The following is a 26,227-nucleotide window of genomic DNA, read 5'->3' as shown; positions in this document are numbered from 1 at the left end:
TCGATGCGTCTCCCCCCCCCCCGCGCCCGCCTCGCACGCGCATGCTCCCATCTGCCAGTCGCGGCTGTTGCTCCCCACCTCCCCCCCCCCCCCCGCCTCGACTTGCCACCTCTCCTCGGCACCTCGAATCTGCTTGGCGACTCCTCAAGTTCGCCGCCTTTTTCCACAAGGATTTTCCTCGGGTCTTTGTTTCGGGGGGGGCTCTCCCCGCGGTCATCACAGCCCATCTTCCCGCCCCCTCCCAGCAAGAGCCCGCAGCATAGGTGAGTGCCAGAGCTGACCAGATCTTGCATCCCTGAATAAATGGTCCTGAGAATTTTAGGAAGTGACCGGGTTCCAGTTGCAATGAATCTCTCCTGACCCGCCAGCCTGCTTGACCTTATCCTGGTTTTAATTTAAAAATTCTTAACTCAAGCTGCTTTTCTTCCTTCTCAGCTGCTGGTGGCTTATTTGTATTCCTATGGTATGTCATATGTGTCTTCTGTCTGAGATGCTGTGTTTCAAACCCTGCCTCCCACCATGAGTTAGGAATGATTAATTTTATGGATTTGGAGATCCTGCAGATGTAAAATATTTTTTTTTGTGTTTCCTTGCCTACACTGTTCATTAAAGCTGTAATCTGGGCTGCAAGATGTGCATCAAATTTATTTTCTGTTCTGTTTTATTTGCTCTAGATTCTTGAAAGATAAGACTAAAAATCTCTGGGAATATTCATGCATGAGAGAAAATGTTTATTCACTAGCTTCTTCCTTCCTCTTCCTCAGTGAAAGAAATGATACAGACAGCTTTAGATCACTGACAGCTAATGTGAGGGCAAAATCCTGGAAACACCCTGGGGTGAAGTTTGGAGTTTCTTTAGAAACATAGGTTCAGGGGTTTCCCTCATGGTGCTGTCACTTGATTTTGCTCTGAAGTGCAACTTTCATGACCACTCACTGTAGTCCATTAATACCTTTAAAATAAAATATCTGCTTATTAGTTTTGCTCTTAGAATTAAATTTTCCATCACCTGTACACCTATATTGCTCTTTCTTCTGAAAGCAGTTGAATTTTACAGTGCAGTATATGTATATTCCTAGTCTTGGGCTATAAATTACTAATTTGCTATACTGACTTAGTTAAAAGAATCCCTTCTGTCATGTAAGCATTCTCAACCTATGCAATCACATCTAATATTACAATCGTTTATTTTTTAGAAAAACAAAAGTATTTTAAAGCAAGTGTTTAATTACTTGACAGGTAGTGCAAATTAAATCTGAAGGTAATGAAGCAGAAAAAATGTCCTAATTGAATATTATTTTTCAAAATTTCTTCCTTGGCCTCTCACACCAAATAACTTGGAACATGTCGTCTTTTTTTAAATCTGCATACAATATATTTGAGTGCAGCACTCACACATATATGCATGGTAGTTATTGGCTAATGTCCAAGTTTGCCATCAAATGAGGCAGTTGAAATAAAATCAGTGATGGGTTATATAAAGTCTCTGGGGAAGAAGAAAAAATAGTCAATGCAATCTACTTATTTTTTCCCTATCTTCTATCTCCTGCTTTCTTTGCTTAGAAAATTAAAAAATGGGGCCAATTTTTAAATATAGTTTTTCCTAAAATGGTTTTATTGTTATAAGAAAGAAAAGGTGATTTGAACTTTTCCCCATGGTTTTGAATGTAAAACTTCTTGGCAGGAGTTTGATTTGGAATCACAGCACTAAGTATATGCCAAACTATCATAACTTCTACATGTATTAAGGAGGTAGCACAATCCTATTTGAACTTAATGGGATTTAAACATGTATAGAGTTGCCCAGATAAATTGTATAATTAAATTTCCTGTTATTTGAGATGTAAATTATAGTGCTCAGTACTAATTTTACAAAGAGCTATTCTGTAATTTATATTTATGCTTATGGATTACATACTCTAATATTGTGCAAAGTTTTATCTTTAAAACAAATTGAAGGTCACTGCTTTCATCTTCATGATATAGTTGAGATACTAATTTATTCCAGTTTTGTATTCAAGTTTGAAAAAAGAACTCCCACCTCAGGTACTTAACCTGCAACTTTAATTAGCTATTTGATGAGTAAGATAAAGGTAGCAGGTCTGAATGCTATCTTCAGGAATTTAATTTTGTGCTTAACATAATTTAGTGCGATCAATCTTTAACATTACAAATAAAAGTTCTTTGAAATCAGTGAAACAATTGTGTAGATTTTTTGGCTGGACTAAACAGAATTTCATATTCATGTTATTGCTCATTCATTTTTGAGGATGTTCTAATTTTTCTGATATCATAATTTATTCTTAAAATCTGTAAACAAATTTTATTTAGATAGAAGGATAAAAGTGAAATTTTCTTTAGTTATTAATGTAATTTACTGATTATTTCTATGTTTCAAATTACATTTGTATTGCTTGCTTTAAAAAAGGAAGATGTATTGAATTATATTTATAATGATTAATGACCCTCTACATCAGGGCTTTTCAACCAGTGGTATGGGTACCACCTGTGGTACATTGGCACATGGCAGCTGGTACGTGACCATCCTAGAAAAGTGGTAGCGGGGGAGGGAAATGAGCTGAACCGGTGGCAGCACCGCACAAGCCTGAGTGAGAGATGGCTGGAGCTGCAGGACTGTCAGGGCTCAGTGGAAGCGCCAGGATCAGCACTTCTTCGGGGCTGTCAGGGCTCAGTGGAAGCGCCAGGATTAGCACCAGGCTCCAGCTGGAGCTCGGCGCTGATCCTGGCACTTCTGCTGAGCCCAGAGGAAGCGCCGATCAGCTGGAATGTTGCAGCATGTCCAGGGTCTGGTGATTTACATTCAGATGCTTGGCAACTGATTCATATTTATGACGGTCACAGTGTCCCAGGGTCATGTGAAGTGACCAAAGCCTGCTGCAACCACCCAAGAGACGGGGGCGGGAATAAAAACCAAACACCCACCCACACACCCTGGCTGCCAGTCCTCAACAGAAATGCTCACAACAATGAAAGCTTCGGAAAGGAGGAAGAGCGCTGCCGGGTGGGCAGGCAGGTGTCTTGCTCAGCTGTGGCTTGGGGGGCACTTTTTTCAGTGCCATTGTAACTTCAAACAGTCACTAAGCGAACTGTTGTAAGTCAAGGACTACCTGTACTTCATCACTTTTTTCCTCTTTTTTTGACACGTTTTTGACACCTTGCTAGGCGACTGGTGGTACTCGGATGTTGCCATATCTTAAAAGTGGTACAATGGGTGAAAAGATTGAAAAGCCCTTCTCTACATAAATCTTCTTCCATATGCCAAACTTCTAATAGAAGTTTTGAAGTTTTCTTATGATGGATATTTATGTTAAAGCATTTTATTTTTACTTTATAGAGACATTTGATTTATCTGGGACAACTTTTCTATTAATTTTACAATAGTATTTATAAAAGTAGAGGTTAATTCTGGGCATTTTTATTCTCTTTAATGAATTCTCCTTAATGAGATTATATACAGATTTATGCACTTAAAATGCACAAGATTTCTTAATAATTATGTCTTTGAATTAACATTAAGAATTATTAGATTTAAGAAACAAATTTAGCAAAATTCTTTGCTCATATTAAAAATTCTTAAACCATTAACATTATGTTGTGTTTCTTATATATGGATATTAAAATCAGTGCTAGTTCTGCCCTTAGTTTTTATTGCTTATCAAATAAAATATCTTTGTTACATCACACTTAAGTTTTTATGTGCAATCTAATCCTATGAAATCTTAGTATATTCATGCATTATTCTAATCTGATGGAATAAATTCTAAGAAAGCATGTCTGTAATGACAATCAACAGTTAGAAATGTTGGCTGAAAATATAGGTCATTCAAGGAAGATAATTTAACTTTTATGAATTGGCATTATGGGAAAAGTTATGGCACTGAGATACCTTAAGACTTCTCAGTTGATGGTGTTGAAAGCAGAAACTTTGTGTGACCATTACAGTAATTCTCTCTGTCAATGCATTGGAAAAGACTAGACAACTGGAAAAATAGACAGGATGAGAAGGCAGAAAACCTTAAGGCTTTAACAACACAAAACAATGTGGAAATAAGACTATTTTTAATGTATCAATTGACTGTGAAAGGTCTATCAATCATGTTTTACTTAAAAACTCTTAACTAATATATGGGGCATTTTATAATGTTTGAAATCAATTTTATTTATTTAATATTCCATTATAATTTGGTTTTTAAGGCCACCCATTTGCCAAGCAACTTTGAGTAGCTTGTATAGAATTACACAGTACAAATAATAGATCCAGAAGGGAAAACAGAACAGGGGTCTTGGGCTAGATCTCCCGCAACCAAACTGACTGGAACCACACCAGAGGAAAGAGGACAATTACTGCAAAACAGTTGCCTCCCACTTCCATCTTTTGAGATTGATCCAGAGGTATACCATGATTGGTGGTATTGAAAACTGTTGATAAATCAAGGATGGTGAGAATGGATGTAATTCTCTCATCCAGGTTCTGTCAGATACTTCCGAGGTGGGATCAGTGCTTTCTCTCTATTCTAACCAGCCCTGAAGCCTAAATGGATGGCTAGATAATTCACTTCCTCCAGGGTCTTTGAAGCTGCAATTCAACCAACTTTTCCATAACCTCTTGGAGGATGCTCAAAAATTATTTAGTACTGTTGGTTCTAGTGAAGATTTCCTGAAGAGGGGCTGTATTAATCATTCTTCACTGCTTGGGCCAATCGTTGTCATTTCCCTGGAGATCTTGGTAAACTAAGACAGGGGTGTCAAACCCAATTTCATTGAGAGCCTCAGCATTGTGGTTGCCCTCTAGGGGGTGGGGGAGTGGGGCCAGGATGGGCGTGGCTGGAGTGGGTGTGGCCAGATCCACATTGCTCATGTCAGGGGTACCTATGGGGGCCTCGGCAGGACTGGGGCAGATCCGAGGGTCTCTGGCAGAGGGGGGTGGGACCGGGGCGAGCTTCAGAGCATGGTCCACTGGAGAAGCCTCACTGTCCCTCTCAGGCTGTGCAGGGGGGTGCTGGACAGTGGCATCGGCTACCTGGAGTCCTGGGCAGCAGAGGTCAAATGCCCAGCCCAGCCCTCGAGCTCCCATGGCACCTAGCCCAGCCCCACTTCCCCAAGGGGGCACCCAGCTACGCGCTCCGCGGGCCACATGAAACCACTTCGCGGGCCAGATCTGGCCTGCGGGACTTGTGTTTGACATGTCTGAACTAAGAGAAATCTGGATCCAATATACATGTGGCTGCACTACTCCAAAACTTACAGGCTGAAACTTCCCCCAAATAATCAAGCCAGACCTCAGTCAGCTAAGAAGGAGCCTGTATAACTGGAGGAGTTGAACAATTTTATACTTAAATGCCTAAGGTGTTTTAAAAAGTGTAAACCTTAAACAATTCATGCTTAAACTGAGTTCTAGGAAAGCAAAAATGTATCTTTTCCAATAGTATTTTTTTAGGGGGATTTGCAAGGTGTCATCATGTAAAATTACCATTTTACATCATGTAAAAACACTATGAAACTAAAGAAAAAAGCAGTTATTTTTGTTTTAAAACGTCATTTAATGTAATTCAGTAAATGATAATTGATCTTAATTTTCAGTATCCCAATAAGCTTGCTTTATTGAAAAGCAGAATATTAAAAAAAACATTGTGCTATTGTTGAATTGGCAGCAGAATTTCCCAGATTTACAGCTTACCTCAATATATTAAATGTCAATTCAATGGTTAGTTGCTGTACTTGTCATTACTTTGGTTTTTATATTTAATTTTAGTACCATTTTTCACTGTAGTCCTTGACTTTCATTATTCAAACTTTCAAATCCTTGGCATTGTCAATTATCACTGGTGTCATCAGTGTAGCACAGGTTACTGATGTTTCTTCTTTCCATTTTAAAACCACACTCATATTTCAGTCCAGCTTTCTCAATATATATTCATGATATAGAATAATTGCCGGGAGAGTTTATGGCATCTTCTTACTCTTTTTTTGCTGACCTGGAACTGGTCTGTTTCACCATATTCTAACCAGATTATGGCTTTGGATGAAGTCAGTGAGATATTCTGAGAGTCCCATTTTTCTAAGCACATTCCATATCTTTTCATGCACAAAACAACCCAAGTCCAACAAATGAAGTACAGACAGACTTTTTGGGGTGTGTGTGGATTGTTGACTTTCTCAGTTATCCAGCATGGATCAGCAGTAATGTTTATGCTTCCTTGGCCTTTTCTAAAACCAATTTGAACATCTGACATTTCCTTTAATAAGCATAATTTGCTAGCATAAGAGAATATTGTGCAATTGTTTTCACACTGTTAAGTCTCCTTGTTTTTGGTATTGGTATGTAGACCAACCTCTTCCAGTCCATTAGCCACTATGTCATTCTTCAGATTGGCAGGCATAGATTAGGACTTTTACAGAAGTCCTAATCTATGCCCGCCAATCTGAAGAATGATTTTTCTTATGCTTTTCCTTGCCATATTTCTATAGATACTCTATCAATTTCTGTATCTTTCTGACTTTGTAGTGACCAGAGTTCATCTTTTGGTACCAGAGGTTTTTGTAACTTAGGAAACTCTTCTAAGCCATTTTAGATGTTGACATTTCTATTGTACAGAATTTCATCATACTATTTCTTTGGTATTGTCAGAAATTCTTTGAATTAGTTATTATCTGCTCTGTTATGTCTTTTATTATAATTTGAGGTTGGAACCTTATTCTAGGTTCAGAGATCTTTAGAAGGCTTTTCTTTTTTGTGTTTGTGTCTGCTTCTATCATTTATATATATTCTTTATTGCTTCCATCTTAAATCTACAGTAGTGGCCAAAATTGTGGAAACCTTTTGGGAAAAGTGTACAGTAGAAATGCCACCTTTGGTTAAGTTTCCACCATTTTTTCTTCTAATTTCTTTATAACTGTAGCCTTGTTCACTTAATAATACTATTTTAAATCGCTTTCTGGGCAACCAGTCAACTCTTTGCACCATTACTTTAATTTTTATTACGTTTTACAAGCTCATTAAATGAAAAAAACACAGAAAAACCCAACCAACTTGATAGCGATCACATAACACACTGACCAATGTCCTCCTCTCATGACATCAGTAACTGAATCCTACTGTGATCTGATTGGCCCATTGCCAAAACAAGATGACACCTGATTGGCTCTCTAAACACTCATGCTCATTGGCTACAATCAGATGAAGGAAAGCTACCTGATATCAACCTAAGCAAGTTGTGCTTCCTTTTTCTGGATACTTGGCTATAACTTTTCATAGAATACAGTATAAATAATTGAACAAACTTTGTTGCATTACATTCTTGATTAAATTATCTTTCCATTAATATATAATTTTATGGTACTACTCCAAAAAGTAGTGTTATTAACCATCAAACCTCAAAAATACACTTTTCCCAAAAGGTTTCCACAATTTTGGCCACTACTGTATTTACAGATGTCATTATAATATTGTCTTTTATCCCTTCTCACAATCATCTGAATTTTTTTGCAAGTTCCTTCCTGAGATTTTTGTCTTTCTTGGCTTTTTACCAAATATACTGTTTTTCTGGCATCCAGTTTGCTTTTTTCTGTTTTTGGTCTCTGGCAAATTCTTTTCATATTCATCTTTAACAGCTACTTTGGTTTCATTCCTCAATCTCTCTGGTTCCCTATCAATGAGTTTAAGAACTGTAAAATGATTCGTGATGTTCTTTTTGAAAATGGCAGAGACATGTTTAGGGTTCATGTGTTATGGTCACATTTCTTCTTCCACTGTAATTTGACTCAAAGAGCAGTTCATGATCTGTTCCATAGTCAATCCTTGGTCATGTCTTTGCAGTTATAACTGGGCTACCTTCTTGAACCAATAATAGTCAGTTTAATCTCTGTGTATATCATCTAGTAATGGCTACATATGAAGCCATTTTGATTGTTGAATGGCTGCATTAGCAATGAAGAAATCATTGACTTGGCAGAAATTTATGGTTTATTTTCCATTCTGGTTTCCTAGGTCACAAAGTCCAGCTATGTTTTCCTTAATATTTCCACCTTTGGTATTCCAGTCTCCAATCACAAGCAGCACATCTTTCTTGGATGTTTTGTCAATTTCAGATTGACCTTGATCTTAAAACTAATCAATTTCCTCCCCTTCTGCATTAGCGTTCTTAAATAAACTTGGATAACCATCATATTCGAGGGTTGTCATAAAGTCAAAGTTCTATTATTGATTTGTACCCAAGAACTATCCTTGCTTGTCCTTGAAAGTATCCATTACAGTAGGTGATGCCACAATGCAATGTGTAGTTGATTTAAATGTTCAGCTTTCACATATTCATCTTTCTTATATTTCATTTCCACTATAGTTCTGCTATTATGATTTCATAATTTCTTCCCCTGCTTGATAGCGTCAGCAACTGAACATGTCTTTTTTATTAGTTTTATTCATTTATAACATAAAACGTGAAAATACAAAAGCAAATAATAGGGGACAACAGTAGAAAAAGGGAAAACAAAAAGGTGTGAAGAAGGGGAGGGGAAGAATTAAAAGGCATTGACTTCCAACTCTCTGTTGCAGTAAAATCAGACATTAAAATCAAATCTCAACCTTTTACATTTCTATAGTAGTATGTATGCACTAGCCATTTCTGTATCGGCAAATCAGTCTAATCAGTAAACCCCAAAATCATTTTATCACTTTTTTCCACCTCAAGCACAAAGTCCAGAAGCGGTTTCCAAGTAGAAACAAAAGTACCGGTACTTAGGTTCTTTTTTTTTATCAATTTGGCCATCTTTGTTAATTCCATCAGCTTTTGTAACCATTCATTCATGGTAGGAATTGAGGCATCCTTCCACTTTTGTGCATAGAGCAGTCTTGCTGCCGTCATAATATACAAAATCAGAGTTCTGATTTTTCCCCCAGTTCTCTTTCTATTAGACCCAGAAGGAAAGTTTCTGATTTATTCTTTATGTTCACTTTAAGAATTTTCTGCATTTATATATGAATCCTACTCCAATATTCCTTTGCCTTATCACATGTCCACCATAAATGATAAAAAGTCCCTTCTTTACATTTATATTTCCAACATTCATTTAAAATACCTTTATACAGTCTAGATAACTTAGCAACTGGACATCTGAAAGACATCTAGTCACTTCATAACTATCATTAATATTCCCAAAGATCTGAGTTCTTCCTCAGTAGCACATTGAGTTTCACTTAATATGCTTTCCAAAACATATTATCATTTTATACTTGTTGTCTATGTAAGTGTTCTGTTAAAATACAATTGCCATTTCCCATTGCTCTCTCCCACACAGTATGAAATTATGCCTTTACATTGTTAGTAAAACTGATATTCTATTTTCAGATGTCCTATATTGCTATTGACCAATATAGGTGTCTGTTTGCTTTTAGCTGGGCAACTGTGATGATGTTCATACTGTTGGTAATTCTAATGGTATTATATATTCTTGACATACAGTCCCAGGATTCTTTCCCAGGAGTTGAGAGAGGAGCAAAAGATGCTAATTTCAGAACCTGGGGAGAAGAAGTATTGGAAAGAAGTTGAGATTATATTCATTTAATAAGATGCAGTTCAGTGGTGAGAAAGACCTGCACTTTGGCAGGAAAAACCAAATGTCCAACTATAGAATAGGTGGGACCTGACTCAACAGTAGTAACTTTGACAGGGATCTAGGTGTCCTAGTGAATAACCACTTAAGTATGAGCCAGCAGTGTGCTGCAGCTGCCAAAAAAACCCTAGTGCAGTCCTAGACTGCATCAGTAGAGGGATACCCATTTCCCCGAAAATAAGACCCACCCTGAAAATAAGCCCTAGCCTGATTTTTGGGGTGGGTCTAATATAAGCCCCACCCCAAAAATAAGCCTGTGGGGATGGGTGTGGCCAGCACAAGAGGCATTGAGTGCGTGGGGACCAGTGGTGTCTGGTAGCAGCTTCAGCCCACCAGCCCCTGGGCACAGCATTGGTAAGTCTGACTGTGGAGGCAGAAACCGGGAAGGGGGAGTCAGGCAATCCGGATGTGATGTGCAGCTGTCTGGCTCGTGGGAGGCTTGCCAGGAGGCTTGTGCAGCAACACCAACAGCAGGTGGAGACAGAAGCACGGGGGAGGGGGGAGGCAGGCAATCCTGACGCGCTGCATGGTTGCCCACCCAGGCACAGCTGTGGGCAAGCCAAGAGAAGATAGGACAGAGTGGGCAGTGTGTCAGGATCACCCATTCCTCTGCTTCCATCTGCTGCCTTGCAAGCCGCCTGCAAACCAGGCGGACGCACAGCATGTCCTGATCGCCTGCTTTCCCCCCTGCCCGGCTTCGCTGTGCACTTTTAGCCCAGAGGGAGACTGGAAGCTTCGTCTGCTTGCAAATGGGGCACTTTGAAACGGAGCTAATTGCACCATTTCAAAGCGCACCATTTGCAAGCAGATGAAGCTTCCAGTCTCTGTCATTTCTCCGTCTGGGCAAAACGTGTTTGGGCGCTTATGGGGTGCTTAGGAATGGAGCGTAACCCATAGGTACCCGAACACTTATGCAAGCAGACAAAGCTTCTAGTCTCCATCATTTCTCTGTCCGGGCAAAAAGTGGGTCTGCCCTGTGAAGCCCTGTAAGCCTGTTTGATAGCCTGGAATTAAAGAAGCATGAAAGAAGTATCTCTAATTACAGACATATTTTTAATATATGAATGTGGTCTGATTATATAACATCCACACATTCCTATACAGTATTTGTTAAAACAATTGCTGCATTAATTGCTTCATTTTGGTGGAAATAACCAGAGTAAGAGCTTTGTACAAACTGTTAATGCATGACTTTCCTGCCATCATTAAGGTCATGATCATTATTAGGCTTGAAAGATAGATACATGTAGTCTGAACTAAACCGTATTTTACATGAAAGGACTGGCTGGACGCTTGATGGATGAAAGGTACTACAGTATGAGGCCATATAGACCTTCAGTGAATTAGTTGTTACCTGACAGAATATTTCAGTCAGTAACAAATCAACATCTCTTTATTTCTTGATCTGAATAATGTTAAAATTAAAGAGTAGGTGTGTGAGGTACTTTTTTGGGGTGGGGAGGCAAGGCATGCTATATCGGATCCAAATCAGAATTCAGACTATCAGTTTTTGCAAAAGAAAAAAAAATACATTAAAAGACAAGATGGAAACATGAAGATGCCATAACTTTGGTACTGTAGCACTGGGCAAGAATTCTTCAGTGCTGAGGTCTTTTCAGTAGCAGTAGAATGTAAGAGGAAATGGGATAAATCAGGCCAGATTTGTGAGTCCAGCGTTCTTTGTGGCTAGCCAGATGCATTTGGGATGTGCTAACCAATATATGGCAATAGTTTTCTTTTTCACCAGCAACTTAATTTGAGTGGTAGTCAAAATTGTCCATTTCCTCCATATATTTGTCTAGAGCAGGGGTCAGCAACCTGAAACAGTGAAAGAGCCACTCAGAACCGGTTCCCTCACAAAAGGAAAAACTGGGAGCCGCAAAAAATGTGTGCACATGCACGTACATGCGCGCATGCGCAGAACAGGGTTTGACTGAAGAGTGGAGCCAAGGCGAGATATGCACCTACCCTGCATATTTGAATTGATTGGTTGAACTTTTTTAGTCCCACTTTTTTTTTTGGACTGCACATGGCAGAGGACTGGGAACCGCAGGAGACGGCTGAAAGAGCCGCATGCGGCTCCGGAGCCGTGGGTTGCAGACCTGTGGTCTAGAGTTTTTACAGCATCTGAGTTTATGATAAGTAATTTAGATCTTGTTAAAACATCACACCTAATTGCAACATCTATATATAATACACACTCCCTTTTACTGGGGCTGTACTTCCATGTATTTAATTGTAGCTGACCCTAGTGCTAATACTATAGTGTGAGAGATAAACCTACTTTCTATTCCTTGCATGTTTTTATGTCTTTAGGAATTTTTCATTTGCTTACCTTTTTTTCTAGAATAAAAAATATCAAATTCTATCTTTTAAGAGAAGTTCTTCCCAAATTCAGTGAGTCTGTCTAGAAAAATCCAATGGCAGATATAGATGAAAACCTCTGAAAAAAATCCAAACCAATTAGTAGGATCTCCCCTTTCCTCCCTTCTTGGTACAGATTATCACTCATGAAATTTAGACAGCTCCTGTGCTAAAACCAGTTGGTAATAGATATAATTGAATTTAATCAAATAATGCCTGGAAATATAGAACACTTGTTTTAGCACCTTACCCAGGAAAGAATTATTTGCAATAATACTTATTTGTACATTCAATCCAAAGAGTGCCTGAGATAATTTTCTGATTCCAGTTGCTCAAGCAGCTATTTAATTTTATTAACTCAGAAAAACAAGAATTGAGGAAGTAAATAAAAGACCATACTGCACTTCCTTCCCACATATTTTGTACATATATCAATATATACAGTATATAATACAACAGTTGATTTTACCCATAACTTAGAATTCTAATTTAGATACACACATAGGCTGAATTGATTCTAAGGGAGTTTTTTACCTTGCTTTATCCAAGATAACACAGTGTTGCACTTTAATGCAAAAAGGACAAGGAGGTGTTGGCTAGGAAAAATGTGAAGTTGTGTACATGAAACCCAGTGTATGTGACCCCATCATTCTACACATTCAGCCTTCACACATTCTTAGAAACCTATGAAGTCCTGTGACATGTAAAATGGCTTTTAATTTTAATCTATCTGAACAATTTATTAAAATCACTTCACATAAGTTAATATGAAAAGAAGTTTGCCATACTACTTCAGCCCTATTTATTTTGTGATGTTATCTCACTATAAATTTTTTGCTGTGTGGAGACATGCACTTAAAGAATGATGTTTTGTTCTTTCTTTTCTGTTCTTTTTTGCATTATAATCAGAGATGTTAATACAAAGAACTTTTGTTACAGATTCTGACTTCTATTTGTTATTCAGTGTACATATAGTACCATCTCCTAAGAATATTTATCACAAAGTGGCTTTATCACAGGGTGGATTTGATTTAAATCAAGTTGATTTAAATCACTTAGTAAAAAGTCTTGATTTAAATCAACTTGATTTAAATCATAATTTTTAAAGAGCAACTGTCATCTCTGTTCCGCGCTGGCCCCTCCTCTGACCCGCTGTTGACTCACCGACAGTCCCACTCACTTTAATGGGACAGCTGGTGATGCGGCAGTGACACAACAAGGTGAGGGACATGTGAGTGGATGCCTGCTAACAGGCGCTGCCATGATGGATCTGAAATGACAGGTGCTCTTTAAATGTAAGCACTCATTTTTGCTGGTAGTTAGAATCTTTAATATTATTATTTGCAAACAAAATGAAAGTTTCCTATTTAGAATAATAAGCTGTCAAGTTAGTAAAACAGCGATATAGGTTAATCACACGTAGTTGGAGAATTGCTCAAATTCTTTTATTTAATTAAAACACTTAGAGCCTGGTACAGATGCATTTCTCTTCAAAAAATCATACAGTTTGTAGTGTACATAGATTTGCAAAACAATGGGATAAAGGAATATTCCTGAACTTTGTTTTATGATTTATCTCATGATTACCGTGAAATTGTGTGAATGCGTCAGTGCAGTGCATGTTATTTCAGCTTGTAGAGCTTGGATTCATTGAATGAGATTACCAAAAATGTAAATATTGCAGAACATACAGTCTCATGCTACATAACTAAGCTCCATTTCATGCTGAATAAACTAAAGTATTAATGTATCTTAAATAGAAAACTATATTTAGATAGATTTTTACTCCAAAAGCATTTTATTAAAATAAATTTGATAAAAATCAAAAAATCTGTTTTAAATAAAAAATCTGATTTTTTATTTTAAATCATAGATTATTATCCATCCTGCTTTATTAGATTCATCTGGTCCAATATTTTGTATCATGATTCAATTATGACTTTGGATTTCTACCAAAAGACCGCAGGCAATTTACTTGAATTATTAGGGATTGAAATGATGCATGTTTATGTATTAAGATATGTTTTACCTGTAATTGCTTTTGAGATCATAAAAATATGACCTTGTGCCTTTAAAAAAGCATTAATTAAAGTCTTTGCGAAATGGAAAGGAGATTTAATAAAGTTCCTGTTAAGACTATATACACTGATATAAAAGTTTCAAAATTTCTCATAATTGAACATATGTTGTCTCATGCATATATGCGCGGTGGCTCAGTGGGTTAGGATGCTGAGCTTGTCGATCAGAAGGTCGGCAGTTTGGCGGGTCGAATCCCGAGTGCCGCGTAACAGAGTGAGCGCCTGTTACTCATCCCAGCTTTCTGCCAACCTAGCAGTTCGAAAGCACGTAAAAATGCAAGTAGAAAAATAGGGACCACTACAGTGGGAAGGTAGCAGCGTTCCGTCCGCCTTTGGCGTGTAGTCATGCCGGCCACATGACCACGGAGACGTCCTCGAACAAGTGCTGGCTCTTCGGCTTTGAAACGGAGATGAGCACCGGCCCCTAGAGTTGGAAATGACTAGCATGCATCTGCGGCCCGCAGAAGAGCCAGCGCTTGTCTGAGGACGTCTCCATGGTCATGTGGCCGGCATGACTAGACGCCAAAGGCACACGGAACGCTGTTACCTTCCCATCGTAGTGGTCCCTATTTTTCTACTTGCATTTTTACGTGCTTTCGAACTGCTAGGTTGGCAGAAAGCTGGAATAACAGGCGCTCACTCTGTTACGTGGCACTCGGGATTCGACCCGCCAAACTGCCGACCTTCTGATCTACAAGCTCAGTGTCCTAACCCACTGAGCCACCACGTCCCTAGATATAGATATATAGATATAGATATATATAAATGGCTGTTATCACAGGATTAAATATAAATTCTCAATCTTCTTCCTTTTCCAATTCTCTTTTGATATTGGGCTCTTCGATATTTATTTTTATGACATTTAATGTTGTTACAGCATGCTTTTCCTCATGAGTTTATACATTTTTAAGCTAGTAATCTTGCCTCTGATAGTTTGTAGTTCTTATACTACACTTATACTAGATTTTTGTACTTACCGTATTTTCCGGCGTATAAGACGACCCCCTACTTTTAAGAAGTTTTTCAAGGTTTTTTGTCTTATACGCCGTAAAATACTTACATGCCCTGCCGTCCCGGTCCGTCGCAGAGGAGGCGAAGGCCCGACTGGCCCCGCCGGCCCTCCCACTGCTCCCGTGCTTCTGCTGGCCCCTGAGACGCAGCGTTTCCCGGGCGGCAGGCAGCGCCGGAGGGCAGCCGCCACCCGCCACGGCCGGCGCCCCTCCTGCTTCCCCCCCCAGGCCTTGAACTTCTCCCATTCGGCGCAGGGCGGGGCAGCTCCGCCCGCAGCCTCTTTTTCATGTGCCGCTTCCCTCTCACCGTCGGCCGAGGCGCGCTCGGCCCGGGCTCCCGGTCCCTCTTCCCGGCCGGCTTCCCGCCCTGCCCCTCATGGAGCTGGACTGGGCGTGCAGCCTCTCGGTGTGGCTGCTTTTCCTGGGCAGCCTGGCGGTGCGGCTCCTGCGCTCGGACCTGTTGCTGAGCCGGCGGCTGCTGCTGCGCATGGGGCTGCTGCCCCTCAGCGCCGCATTCACGGCGGCTGCCTGCTGGCTCGTCTCGGCCAGCACCGCCCGGCGGAAGCGCAGCGTCGGACGGGAGCAGGACTTCCCTGCCGGCTCCCGTCCGACGCTCTTAGGGAAGAGCGAGCCGGCAGGGAAGTCCTGCAAACGCACGCGCACGCAGGACGTCCCTGCCGGCTCCACGCTCTTCCCTCTTGAGGCAGCTGCTGCCTCAAGAGGGAAGAGCGAGCCGGCAGGGAAGTCCTGCGTGCGCGCGGGTGTGCAGGACTTCCCTGCCGGCTCCCGTCCGACGCGAGGGAAGAGCGAGCCGGCAGGGAAGTCCTGCGTGCGCGCGCATGTGCAGGACTTCCCTGCCGGCTCCCGTCCGACGCTCTTAGGGAAGAGCGAGCCGGCAGGGAAGTCCTGCAAACGCACGCGCACGCAGGACGTCCCTGCCGGCTCCACGCTCTTCCCTCTTGAGGCAGCTGCTGCCTCAAGAGGGAAGAGCGAGCCGGCAGGGAAGTCCTGCGTGCGCGCGGGTGTGCAGGACTTCCCTGCCGGCTCCCGTCCGACGCGAGGGAAGAGCGAGCCGGCAGGGAAGTCCTGCGTGCGCGCGCATGTGCAGGACTTCCCTGCCGGCTCCCGTCCGACGCGAGGGAAGAGCGAGCCGGCAGGGAAGTCCTGCAAACGCACGCGCACGCAGGACTTCCCTGCCGGCTCCACGCTCTTCGAGGGAAGAGCGAGCCGGCTCTTCCCTCTTGAGGCAGCAGCTGCCTCAAGAGCGAAGAGCGTCAGATGGGAGTCGGCAGGGCAGTCCTGCACACGCGCGCACTCCCCAGCTGCCAGACGCCACCCACTGATTTTCTGGCGTATAAGGCGACTGGGCGTATAAGACGACCCCCCAACTTTTGAGAAGATTTTCAGGGGTTCAAAAGTCGTCTTATACGCCGGAAAATACGGTACTTTGTACTTAAACACACAATGTAAAAATGTGTAAACCTTTACTGCGAATCCTCGTTGATCTATTAAAAAGTAGTAATATTTATAAGAAAAAGAAATATTGAGGCAATATTTCATTAGGCCAATTTAAATTCCAAATCCCTTCCTGTGCATTTGCCTAAGATTAATTTTAGAATTTGTATTCCATCCTTCAAAAGTACATTTTTCTTGAAGAACTCAGAATACTACATAATCACATGATAAAATGTTTGAATAATTAAAATATGCAATAAAATAATCACATTCTAAAACAAGTTGGCAATAATTATGTCTGGAGAGAATTCTGTAGACAGAAAATTATCAAGGAAAAGGCATATTCCTGAATTCTTGCAAAAAAAAGAAGCTGTCCACAATCAGGGCTTCCTCGTTGGCTGTGATTAAAACATACGGAATGAAATGTTACTTCTGATTCTGTGATCTCACGCCCTGAAGGGATTTTTAGATTAAGGCCAACAGGTTGAATTGAAACTTGAAGTGAAGTCAGATTATATAAATTTGATATATATATTTGTACTGCCCAGTTTTAGCCAGTATTTTGGGCTACTAAACTAAAGTTTCTGGACTACCTTCAAGGATAGTACTATGTATAATATATCCATTGCTACTACAGAAACTGTAAGAAATAATAGTTTTCCATAGTTTTTTTTCTTAGCCTTTCCTTTTTTCATATTTAGATCATTTTAATTATTGTAATATATACAGTTTCTTTATTATACTATCACTGATCAATTATCTCACTAATTAAGAAAAAAATAATCAAGAATTACAGTGGCAAGGCTGCTTATTCTGATAGTGGTGTAGTTAACCCACCAACTTTCAGAGGTAAAAGAGTTTTTTTTCTGCAGTAGACATTTGTGCTTATAATGACAAGGATTGATTTAGAAGCACCTCAAGTCATGAATGTAATTCTTTAGGGGATGTACTATTTAACCTGCAGAGTTAAATAGAGGGAAAATAGAGAGGAAAATAGAACACAATGTGGTTGAGCAGTACTTCTTCAGTAGCACCTTTTGGAGAAAGACTTCAAACTGAATAAAACCATTGCAAAGGATTTTTATACGAGTCTTAAGCTAAACAATTTCTCCAGAGATATATAACATGGTTAATAGTATCAAATCAGATAATGATAATCATCAGATTGCATTTTATTAGCTATCTTCTATCAGAAAAAGGAAAACACAGGATGATCAAAGTAATATCAGTATTAAAAGCAGCCTCAAATCTCACCTGAAATGAATCTAAAAAAATTCCATATCCTCCAAAAGTGTCTGAATCTGATTGTACCACTCACTGGAACACCTTGGTATGATTTCCTGTGTCAAATATAAGGTGAATCGAAAATTTCCTGGACCTAGATAACAACCCTATTTATGTATTTGTTTCTGTTCTTTGTCCCGTCCCCCCCACCAAATTCTAAATGTTATCCTGATGAAATATTGTAAAAAACAGCTCAAAAACATACACACTATTTTGTAAGCCACCAGTTGATCTAATCAATATCACCCTATGGATTATGGTAATTTTACAATATTAGTAGGATACATACTGATGTTAACTTGTACTATGTGACTAAAATGTACTTTCTTTGTGTTTATCATTGGTGTATGGGACTGTAAAAGCTTTTGGAAAACCTTTATGTTTACTTTGAATACTTCATGGTTGATAAAATGTCCTGGGCTGAAATATGCAGCCCAAAATTAAGAAGGTTTGTTCTGAAATAAGGGGAGTTCCTGATAAAGTAAGAGAAAAAGAAATACTCCCTCTTCCTGCTGCCATGATATCAACCCTATTAGGTAGACCAGACCATGAAATCAACTCTACAGAAAGGTTAAAACTACTTTCTTTAAGATTGCTTAATATAATGGAATCTTGCAAATCTGATTATGTTATACTTCCTCTTCTTCCTCCTTATTATAGTTAAATGAATTAGGGAGGTGTCTACCAGAGCACTTCTTAATGTTATCTGGACATTCTGAACTTTAAAAAATGTAAATGTAAAAAACTCTTTTTGCTTAGGCAACAATTTCAACATAGCACTGCTAAGGTCATCTTTGTTACTTCTCCAATAGCCTCAATCTTCTTTCCATGTTCCCAGAAAGCTATATTCATTTCCTGGTATTGATTTATTTAGCATACAACATATCATACATGGACTAGCAAAAATATATATTAACATTTCACCTAGATTAGTAAAACACAATAAACATAAACACTAAAAAGATCTATGTTCAAATGCCAATGTATAGGCCAACTAACCATTGAAGTGCAGCATAGTTTATATTTAAAAAAACCAGATACTGGACCAGTATATGCTCTCAGCTTACAGTCGGTCATGATGTGATCTATGGTTTGATGTGGGATCCAACAGTCACAGTGAGGGAGGATACAATGCCCCATTTATACAGAGTCCCAGCAGATGCCATGTGAGGTGCGAATCCTGCTCAGGATTGCCCATTGCTGATGTGGTAGTTCAAAGCCTGGCACCTTTTTTGTGGGATCTTTTATATGTCCCTCTGTGTTTGGCCATTAAATGACCCATTTGGCTTTCCATTGGGAATCAATGTTAAAATTGTTGGGCAGATGTTGTGCAGTGGGGGCTTCCTAAACGAGAGTCTTTCAAGTGATAAATGAGGAAGGTCAGCATGCATCGATAGGAGTGAGTTGTTCATAATTTTTCTGTATTCTTTCACTAGTGCAGGGGTAGGCAACCTCGGCTCTTTTATGACTCATGGACTTCAACTCCCAGAATTCCTGAGCCAGCTGGAATTCTGGGAGTTGAAGTCCATGAGTCATAAAATAGCCGAGGTTGCCTAACCCTGCACTAGTGCATCTTGCTTGGCGGTGCTATATGGCTTAAAACAGGAAGCCAGCAAGTCAGAGTGGTTTTAATACATCCACTTATAATCCTCATAGTATTGTTGAATCTGGCATTTAACTTACTAGTATGGCAGCTGTTAAGCCATACAGTGTCACAGTATTTTGCTGTGGAGTAGTCCAACCCTAGTGCTGATGACCTGAGGGTGGCAGCTGAAGCTCCCCATTTAGTTCCACATACTTTCTGGAGTATGTTTTCCCTAGTATTGATTTTTGTCGCCGTATTCTGTAAGTGTAACTTGTAGGAGGGAGTCCAGTCCAATATTACTCCAAGGTACTTTGGCTGGGGATCATAGGGGGGTAGATTGTAAGTTGTTAGATAAGCCTTCAAAGCTTCATACATTAGTTTGTTATTAAGGTGGAAGCACATAGTTGCCAGTTTACTGGTGCTAAGAGTGAGCTTCCAGTCAGTGAAAAATTGTCCCAAGATTTTAAGATCGTTGGACAGGAGGCTGTCAGCCACATCCAAGTGTTTTTCTGATACTCCTATAGCCAAATCATCAGCATATCCAAATTTGCGTCTCCTTGTCTCCGGCATATCTGATATGTATACTTTGAATAGTGTAGGTGCCATTACAGATTCTTGTGGGAAGCCGTTGTTTAATCTTCTTACTTTACTTATGTTGTCCCCCACTATTATTTGAAAAGACCTATCATTCAGCATGGGAATGAACTGCAGATTCACTGTTTTCATCTTCTGCTGCAGCTTCCTTAGATCATCCAGCTAGTCCTGTAATGCAGATCTCCAGAAAATTCAGTCTTGTTCATCCTGGGGTGTTACGTCTCTTATAACAGTGGCAGTTTATGTGGATAAGATGTCAACTTTATACTGTAGGTAGACCAGGCTAAGAATCCAGTGACATATATCTAAAATACTTTTTATTAGAACAGCTATACAGGTGAAACTCAAAAAATTAGAATATCGTGCAAAAGTTCATTTATTTCAGTAATGCAACTTAAAAGGGGAAACTAATATATGAGGTAGACTCATTACATGCAAAGCAAGATAGTTCAAGCCGTGATTTGTCATAATTGTGATGATTATGGCTTACAGCTCATGAAAAACCCAAATCCACAATCTCAGAAAATTAGAATATTGTGAAAAGGTGGAATATTCTAGGCTCAAAGTGTCCCACTCTAATCAGCTAATTAAGCCATAACACCTGCAAAGGGTTCCTGAGCCTTTAAATGGTCTCTCAGTCTGGTTCAGTAGGAATCACAATCATGGGGAAGACTGCTGACCTGACAGTTGTGCAGAAAAACATCATTGACACCCTCCATAAGGAGGGAAAGCCTCAAAAGGTAATTGCAAAAGAGGTTGGATGTTCCCAAAGTGCTGTATCAAAGCACATTAATAGAAAGTTATGTGGAAGGGAAAAGTGTGGAAGAAAAAGCTGCACAAGCAGCAGGGATGACCGCAGCCTGGAGAGGATTGCCAGGAAAAGGCCATTCAAAAGTGTTGGGGACTTTCACAAGGAGTGGACTGAGGCTGGAGTCAGTGCATCAAGAGCCACCACACAGAGACGAAACCTAGACATGGGCTTCAAATGTGGTATTCCTCTTGTCAAGCCGCTCCTGAACAACAACATCAGAAGTGTCTTACCTGGGCTAAAGGAAAACAGACCTGGTCTGTTGCTCAGTGGTCCAAAGTCCTCTTTTCTGATGAGAGCAACTTTTGCATCTCATTTGGAAACCAAGGACCCAGAGTCTGGAGGAAGAATGGAGAGGCACACACTGCAAGATGCTTGAAGTCCAGTGTGAAGTTTCCACAGTTTCCGCATCCTGGTCTCCCATAACACCTCAGCAGTACCACAGGCTGATAGCTTCCATGCCACGCCGCATTGAGGCAGTAATTGCTGCAAAAGGGGCCCAAACCAAGTACTGAGTATATATGCATGCTTATACTTTTCAGAGGTCCGATATTGTTCTATGTATACTCCTTGTTTTATTGATTGCATGTAATATTCTAATTTTCTGAGATTGTGGATTTGGGTTTTTCATGAGCTGTAAGCCATAATCATCACAATTATGACAAATCACGGCTTGAACTATCTTGCTTTGCATGTAATGAGTCTATCTCATATATTAGTTTTCCCTTTTAAGTTGCATTACTGAAATAAATGAAGTTTTGCACGATATTCTAATTTTTTGAGTTTCACCTGTAGTAACAGAATATTGCAAGTCTTAATGTGGTTCCCTCTTCCAAAGCCTTTTTACTGAATCAGATATTTCAAACATTTGCCCTTCACTTCATACTCTTCCTCCCTACAATAGGGGGAGATGGGACCATTATAGGCCATAAGCTGCAAGGGGTGCCTCCCAAACAAGCAATAATTGATAGAAAACAGGATGAATCTTCATTGATGTTAGAAAATGCAAAACAAACACCAGTGGGTTTGCTTGCCAAACCTTTGGGAAGGGACCAATAAACTTTGACTTTAGCTTCTTGTAGGATCAGGCAAAGAACAAACATTTTGTAGAAAGCACACACTTTAGCAGTTTTAGCACTTTCTGTGTCTGCAGCCTGCTTGTATGCTATCTTTGCTAGATCCAACAGTTCTTTTAAGAAAACTGAGCTACTTGCATCTCCTGCAAGAAATCTAAGACAGGAACTGCAGATTTAGGAATTTTTGAAAGCAACACTCAGGGATGGTAGCTGGAAATGGAGACCTGTTGTTGGAGGAATGTACCGAGTTATGCAGGCAAATTCTAAGTCCGATTATCTTAATTGGGTCTTCAAACTTGGCTTTTTTATGGCTTGTGGACTTCAGCTCCCAGAATTCCTCAGCCAGTATGCCTGGTTTCTTCTTGGATTTCCTGATTTTCTTTTTTAGTGGTATTGTGTTGGACTGGGCTTTTATGATTGTATTTTGATATCAGGGTAGTTAAAGTCTCCCATTAATACTGTGCTATGTTTCCTACATACATTTGTTAATTGGTTAGCAAAGAGTTCATCTATTTCTTCTGCTTGCTTGGGTGGCCTGTAGTATACTCCTATAGCAATTTCTTTCTTTTTTCCTTTTATAGTGATCCATGTGGATTCTAGGAGGTTTTCATCCTTGGTTTTGTGTATTTCTGTAGAGATATAGTGATCTTTTATATATAATGCAATAAGACCTCATTTGTTGGGTCTGTTTCTTTGAATAGTTTATATTCTTCCATCAGTATACTCCAGGCATGAGTTTCATCCCACCATGTTTCAGTAATGGCAACTATATCATATCTGCCTTCTTGTACTAATACTTTAAGTTCACCCTGCTTGTTCCCTAAACATTAGCATTAGTATATAGGCATTTGAGTCCTTTATTGGTCTGGGGTATGTTTCTTGTATTCCTACTTTGTAACTGGGATTTCCATCCTTTCCATCACTATTTCATTATGTTTTTCTTTTTTTTCTTTTAGAAACCATTGATGAATGCTCTTTTGCGACTGTCAGTATATTTTCTTCTGGGGGAGGCTATGAAAGCAGTTATTCAGTTCCAGAGGGGCTTCATTGGAGTGGGCTAGGGTAGATAATAGGGGCTTTGCTCTTGGTTGTTTTCTTCTAAGAGTGACATGTTTCCATCGGTCTTGCTCTTTAGGTACATATAATAGGCTCATTTTTTATGGAAGCTATTTGTTCCATCTTTTGTTCGATTTGGGAGTATCGGTTTTCTTCTTTAAGTTCATATATGGGGGTCATCTTTTTTTAGAAGCTGTTTGCTCCCTGTTGTGTTTTTTTTTTAGTCTTCTTGTTTATGCTGGGATTTCATGCTTTGCTCAATGAGTTTCAGAGTAGCTATAGTTGCCTCTATGCCCTTTACTTTTTCTTCTAGTAATTCAGATAGATTACATGGGATATATACATAGTTTGGGTCTTCTGTGTGCATAAGCTGAAACATATAGCACACTTTGCAAGTTGCAAAGTCCCTATCTCCATGACCTTTTCTGTTTGTTTGCTAAAAAAATTAAAATTTCTAAAATTTAAATATTCTGTCTTGTGAAGTGTCAGTTTACAATAGTTTGCAATAATTCTTGACCTTTTATTCTCTGTCTTGAAAAATTCATCGGCTTCCCTGTTTTAAGTGTGTCTATTTTTTCTCTTAGATCATTAAGAATTTAAAATTTCTAAAGAATTAAAATAAGTAAATTGTTTTTTCAATGTTTACTTGAAATAAATTTAAAAATTTAAAACAATTTTTTATAAAAAAATGAAAAAAGCATTTTAAAATTGAAAAAGATTTAAAAATTAAGATTAAGAATTTTATTAAAAAATTGAAGAATTTTAAAGTTGAAAAAAAATTAAAATGAAAAAAAGAATTTAAAATTAAAAGTGATATTTGAGAGTTGAAAAAAGATTAAAATTGGAACAAGGAATTTAAAAATTGGAAAAAGAAATAGAAAAAAGAAATTAAAAAATTGAAATGGATTTTTCTTAAAGGGAAATCAGAGATTTTTAAAATTTCATAATTTACCTATTGGCCCCTTATGAAGTAGTATGCACTTTTTTGTTGGAAGTATCAGGCTATTTTCTTGGAGATGCTTTGCTCTTAACCCTCTTATCCCTGACTTGAAAGTTTATCCATTTCCTCCCTGTCCACAAGTGTTTTGTATGTATCTTTTCCCCCCTGCTTTCTTGCCCTTCAGTTGCCTGGCCACTGTCTGGGATTTCAGGTACAATGTGCTGATGTGGGCACTCTGCTTAGCTGGTCCACCGCGCTGCTCTCATCTGGTGCTGGTCTGCTGTGGGCACTGCTGCTCTTCCTATAATTGTAATGACGCCTCCCCAGACATCTCTCCAGATGTCAGCTTGGAGGAGGATGAACCAGTTCCGGGCACATCTGGAGTGGAGTTGGTCAGTAGCTCCAGGCAGCCATCTGAGTGGGATTTGGCTAAAGCACAACTGCAGCAAGACAAACCTGAGGATTCAGGTAGGGAAAGCACGCAGCTGCAGCCAATCAGCAATGAGGAAGAGGAACTGCCTTCTGCACCTGATCTGAGAACAGTTTGGGCAGAGAAAAGGCAGCAGCGAAGGTTAGCCCTATTACTCATGAGGAAGCAGCCACACCTTTCTTGATGGGCTGCACCAAAAGTTGACTACTTAGCATAGCAGACGGAGGCTATGAGATTTAGTCATCTTTAAACTACCAACCATTCTTGAAATTCAGGTAACATATTCAGATAATTAAAACTCTGTCTTATAATCTGTCTGAAAAATATAGTGCTGGCATTTTTATTTTAATTAATGGAAATTAAAACAGCTTTTCCTTTAGTTTAAGTATTTTTGTGAGGTTAATTATATATGCCACACCAAATAATAATAATAATTAATGCACTTTTCCTTGAGATCTCCTAATCTAGTCATCTCTTTTTACACTTATTATAGAATAATTATTAAAGTATGTGTTCGTATTATTTCCTTTTGACTAAAGAAGTGCATCAATTCTAGTTTGTTCAAATTTATTTATTTAAAATATGTAGCCACCCATCTTAAAACAAACTGAAGGTTTATAGCCAGTGAAATGATATATGCAATCATAAAATCAGCAATAATAACACTAAAAAATATGACTTCCAGTTCCGCTTCGTAGTGACACGGCTGAGGGATTGTGGAGCTTTGCTGGTTTCGCTCTGCCTGGGGGACCCTAAATGGGTTTGAAAGTCATCCTGGAGAGGCGACAAAGGAAGGGCACTCCGATGATTGTGGAACAGTGGTGGTTGATCCATTTGATCTAGGTGAAGCCCTCCAACCCAACAGGAGAAATCAGTGTCCAGCCCAAGCTACCAGCAGCCTAAGTTCAAAAGCACGAACCAGAACAACAGTGAACAGCGTGCTTGGAACTGGCTGAAAATATTGATCCTTCTCTTCTATTTTGCAATTAATTCCCTGGAAAGGATCCCCAAAGCAAGAAATCCTCCTGTAGACAGAATCAGCTATTTAATTTTTACGGGGGAAAGAAATATACTGAAATGAAAGTAACAATATTACAGTCTAGATAAATCTGAAAATTAAGAAAACCGTTAAGATTTTACATCTGAAAGTGTTTGATGAAATTATAAAAAAATAATTCTTTGAAAAATTGGAAAATGAATAACTACTGATATCTAGTGGAAGATTAGAGTATAGAACAACACCACTAACTCAGAAATTGGCAAGACCCCCAGAAACAAAGAATAATCTGTTTCCTTGAACCTTAGGGATATTCAGCCAAATAGAAAACAGTTGGGAACAAAGAAAGAAAACATACTGGGCCATCTACTACAAACTGAGAACTATATTTATTTTTAAAACTGCTGACTTTCTGGGACTATAAATATTCAGTGAGCTGTGATCTTTAAGCTCAAGAATTGTCTGCAGAAAAAGAAAATTTTTGACTGTTGGCTAATCTTCTAGGGGGAAACTTTACTGGATAGTCAAACATTGTGGACTGCAACTTTGGCTGGTAGATAAATTGTAAGACCCCTGAACAGAAGAACTATTATAAAATACTGCCTTCAGTGGTGCTTTGATAATTGGAAACACATTGGGTTATAAAAAACTATATATAAAGATAAGAACTATATAAGATTTTGTTCTTTGTACTTTAAGACTGACTGCTTTAAAACGCTAAACACAGAGACTATGGTACCGGTGAAAGAACATCTGGAAAGGGGAGATAAAATGGATGTAGCATACCTATCTAAAAGTTGCAGGAAACTACATCTAATATCCCCTTCTGAAGGCCCTAGCCTGCAACATCAGAGATCTCCAGGATCAATATTTCAAGACAAGGCAAATACTTTCCAGGAGGAAATGTATGCAATTCTGTA

General features: G+C 39.3%; 1 protein-coding gene across 14 annotated transcripts in view; it reads left to right on the top strand.

Annotated features, from left to right (window-relative positions):
- Positions 1-26,227, top strand: part of CDKL5 (cyclin dependent kinase like 5) — a 97,837-nt gene that overhangs the window by 463 nt on the left and 71,147 nt on the right. The gene's annotated exons all lie outside the window — the stretch shown is intronic.

The sequence above is a fragment of the Vipera berus genome (assembly GCF_964194415.1).
Source record: "Vipera berus genome assembly, chromosome: 4".
In the NCBI taxonomy this organism is placed as follows: domain Eukaryota; kingdom Metazoa; phylum Chordata; class Lepidosauria; order Squamata; family Viperidae; genus Vipera; species Vipera berus.
Note: the sequence above shows the minus strand (reverse complement) of the source record. Positions and strands in the feature narration are given on the sequence as shown.